Here is a 4,350-nt window from a genome sequence, read left to right on the forward strand (position 1 = left end):
TCAAACTCACGGTTTCATGCTGCATCATTTTATTCTTAGTCAGCAGATCCTTTAAATATTTAGCAAAATCGGGCATTTCCTTGACAGCTTCCAAAAAGGGAAAATTCAGAGATAATTGCTTCAACTGATCATAAAACTTCTCGAACTTAGCATCTTCCTTCTTCTTTACCAACCTCTGAGGAAAAGGAGGTTTAGATTTGAAAAGCTGCGTCAAAGGGCGGAGAGCCCCTTTTACAGCCTGCTTGCTTGTGTTTTCAGCTTCCTTCACCATCTCTGGAATATCAACACTCTTCTTGATAGTAGGATTCTCATCAGCAATAATGGGTGCTTCAGACTGCTCCTCATCCGCTTCATCTATCTGCTCAAGATCAATCACCTTCTCATCAGCCCCCTGGAGTGTTTTACCACTCCTAGTAGTAATGGAAAACACACGATCTACACCGCCTCCCCCATTCTTGGGATTTGGAATAGTGTCACTCGAAAGTACTCCATTTTTAGGAGGGTGCTGCACTCTAGAAATATCCCTCATCTGCGACTCAAGCTTCTGAATAGCTGCTGTATGGGAACCCACTGTTTCTGTCAGCCCAGATAAAGTCCTTTCAGACTTAGATTGATTTGCCAGAATCTTGTCAACCATTGTTTCAACCTTCGAACTACCGTGCTCTGGTGACTCACCTTTCGGTGGTATATAAGGATTGGAACTCTTGTTCCCAAAATTGTTGCTGTTGTTGTAGCTCCTGTGGTTCGCACCACCATAATTATTGTTGTAATTCCCAGAGTTGTTGTAAGCACCTTGACCTTGTTGAGGTCTTCATGAATTCTGATTCTGATATCCACCTTGGTAATTCTGTCTTTGGTAACCCCCTTGAGAGTTATTAACATAATTAGCATCTTCAACCTGCATAGGTGGCCCATCATGGAATAGACCATCTTGAGCATGGAACATCCCTTTTGGCAAAACTGTATCATCCTCACAAATATTTACCTGCTTGATTTGGGATTCATCAATCTTCTTCGTTAGCAAGGAAATATTTGTTGCAAGTTCTGCCAAAGTTTACTGGGTGTCTTGATTCTCCTTCATTATATTCTGGATCATAGCAGTACCATACGGTACCACATCAGCATTGTTTGAGTGCCAAGCTTGATTATGAGTCGTCAGCTTGTTAAGTATGGTGGTCACTCGTCGAAAGGTCTTGTTCATGAAACAACTATCAGCTGCATTATTAGCTACTGACTGTGTCACTGGATCTAACCCTCGGTAGAAATTCTCCATTAATATATGTTCCGGAAAACCATGATTCGGGCTCTTCTGCAAATACTCCTTGAATCTTTCCCAGGCTTCATATAGTTGTTCCCCCAGTCGCTGCTTAAATTCATATATCTTGTCACGAATTTCAGCGTTTTTGCTAGGGGGTACCACTTTGTGAGAAAAGCAACTACCATCTCTGCCCATGAAGTAATCGAATTTCGGGGCAGCTTCTCAAACCATGTTCTTGCCTCTCCAGCTAAGGAATATTTGAATAACCTCAACCGAATAGCATCTTGTGGAACATTGTTCTGGATGTGATTAGCACATACATCCACAAAATTCTGCAAATGACGTTGAGGGTCATTCTTGGTAGAGTTCCGAAAGTATCCCTCAAGTTTCAACAACTGGTATAGAGAGGAGTCAATTTTCACAGTAGCAGCTCCAACTCGAGGCTGAACAATAGCAGATGCATAGTCCTCCTCCGGAACAATTTCAGCGAAAATATTCTCATCGTCTGATTCATTCGCCTGATTGTTCACCCGATTTCCCTGGATTTCAGCACGTTGATTTTGCTGATTTTGATTCATGTTCACCTTATTTACACAGAGTATCAAACAAGGTGTGACGGAATAAGAAAAAGACTTTAATCAAAGCAAACACTATTTAGTAATTTCAAAACCGTATTCCCCGGCAACGGCGCCAAAAATTTGATACGCTCAAATTACACCTATTGTTGGTATAACGCGGACGTTATCAAATATAGTAACCGAACAAGGTTGGGGTCGAATCCCACAGGGAATGTGGTGTGAAAAGGTTACCAAAATCGTAAGATGCTAAGTCTAGGTCTAATGTCTTAATCCGATGATTTTTATAAAAGTTGGTTTTTCTATAACTAATTGCTATCTATTGCTTTGGTGGAAATTTATAGTAGAAGAAACTAAGGTTGTGTCCCCGTTAGATAGGGTGTATGCTCAGGGGTATTGATCTTGATATACTTCTAATGGATCTTATATGAATGCATTTAATCTCTATATGAATCTCTACTATTTCCCAATAAATAAAGATTATCTCTTTCTATGATTTTCCCAAATAAGAAAGTAACTATGAAGAACGATTAATCATGCCAAGTAAATTCTTCTTATTCCTAAGTGAATTTATTAAACAAAGTTTAAAGCTTTGAGTCCTTGTTAGTTATTCTTACCAACCATAATTATTTTCCCAAATAAATCAAGGTTTATGGCTTTAATCAATGTTTGCAACCATTAATTATAGATGAAGAATGAAGAATAACTAAACCCTAAAAATCCATTATGTGTATACCAATCACAAACCCAATCATAAAACACCCATCATTGGGTTCACAACCCTAGTAAGGGAAATTTTCTACTCATAGAGAACGAAGAACAATAAGAAATAATGAGAATCATAAAGCTTACAATTGATTGATAGGACTTGAGGAATTACTTGCAATTGTTTGTAATCTCCAAAAGAACTCAAAAATATTAGTACTTATGCTGAGGAATATAAAAACTGAGATCTGTCATAAAAACTGCGTACAAGAACCTTAAAATCAGGTATTTATAAGTGCCAAAATCATGAGAAGTGAAAAGGCACATTTGCCCTTCGGGCTCGTTTTACGCTCCATTTTACGGTCCGTAAAATAGTTCTACGGACTGTCAAATTACTTTCTCTCATCCGTCAAACATCACAGCATTTTTACGATACAATTTGACGGTCCGTATAATTGTTCCGCAGAAATGGCTCGTCGATCATTGCTCACTGTGACCACTATACGGTCAATTTGACGGTCCGTATAAGGTTTTTACGGCCCGTCTAATCTCTCCGTCAAACTGCCTCTTCAGTGACTCCTATTTTCTCCACTTCTTCAACTTTTGCCATCAAAACACTTAATACCTGAAATCCACTAAAAAACACGTAAAATCACGTAGACTTGCTTAAAAACAAGTAACACTTATAGCCGAAAAGCATCGATTGTGGCGTAAAATCACGCCACATCAAAGTCCATCCCCCAATGGCGGAGAGTGAGATGACGACGCTCTTTGTACAGTCTTTAAAAGATGCAACATACTATGAAAGACTGATAAGTGTCATCGGACAAAAGTTTTCTGAAGTTATTAGAATGGGAGATTTCATAGAAGAAGGTATCAAGACGGGAAGAATCACAAATCTTGCAGCCTTGCAAGCAACAAATAAGGCAATTCAATCAGATTCAGCTAAGAAGAAGAGGGACGGAGTGTCCGCGATCATGACCATCCAGGAATGAAGACCAAACCAGATGTTAACCTACCAATACCCTTCATCCCAACCTTCATATTACAGCCAATACACCCAAGCCCCTCAGCCTTATTACCAACCTCCACCCACTCCCCATCCTGTTTACCATACCCAACCAGCATATTACCCACCCCGAGCACCTGCCCACCAAAACCCATCACAATACTAGCCAACCTACTCGCCCCTCAACCCCAATACCAATCACAAAACCGTTCACAAAATGCACCCAGACCTCACCCAAACTTTGAAAGAAAGCCAACCAAAACTTACACACTGTTAGCCGAACCCTTAGCCCAATTGTATGAAAGGTTGAGAACCGCAGGGATACTCCAACTAATTCAAGGAAGATTTCCTAACCCCCTTCCTGGATGGTATGACGGGACTAAACATTGTGCGTATCACTCAGGAGTTGCCGGACATGATACTGAAAATTGCCTTACTCTCAAAGACAAAGTCGAGGCATTAGTCAAAGAAGGAGTCATCCAGCTCAAAGGAGCTCCCCCAAATATAAACAACAACCCTCTGCCAAATCATGGTGATACAAATGTGAACATGATTACCATTGATGAAGATTGTGATTTGGAAGGGACTATTGTATCGGTCAAAAAAGAGAAAAAGGTTGAATCGTCAGCCTTTATCGCCCCCGTAATCATAGTCCAAATGAGAGCACTTATTGAAGTGGAAGTGCTTACTCCGAGGCCTAAGATCACGGCCTTAGTTGCTCAGGCACCTTCTTTCAACACCAAAGCAGTTCCTTGGAATTATCAGTCTGATGAAAGGAACAAAGCAAAAGGAAAATTGGTTGT

The 4,350-nt window shown here is 40.3% G+C and overlaps 1 non-coding gene across 1 annotated transcript; it reads left to right on the forward strand.

Annotated features, from left to right (window-relative positions):
- Positions 1-1,289: 1,289 nt before the first annotated feature.
- LOC132608477 (small nucleolar RNA R71) lies at positions 1,290-1,395 on the forward strand. Its single transcript, XR_009570395.1, has one exon. It is a non-coding gene; the product is annotated as a small nucleolar RNA R71 (small nucleolar RNA).
- The last annotated feature ends 2,955 nt before the right edge of the window (positions 1,396-4,350 follow it).

Source organism: Lycium barbarum, chromosome 8 (genome assembly GCF_019175385.1).
Source record: "Lycium barbarum isolate Lr01 chromosome 8, ASM1917538v2, whole genome shotgun sequence".
In the NCBI taxonomy this organism is placed as follows: Eukaryota; Viridiplantae; Streptophyta; class Magnoliopsida; order Solanales; family Solanaceae; genus Lycium; species Lycium barbarum.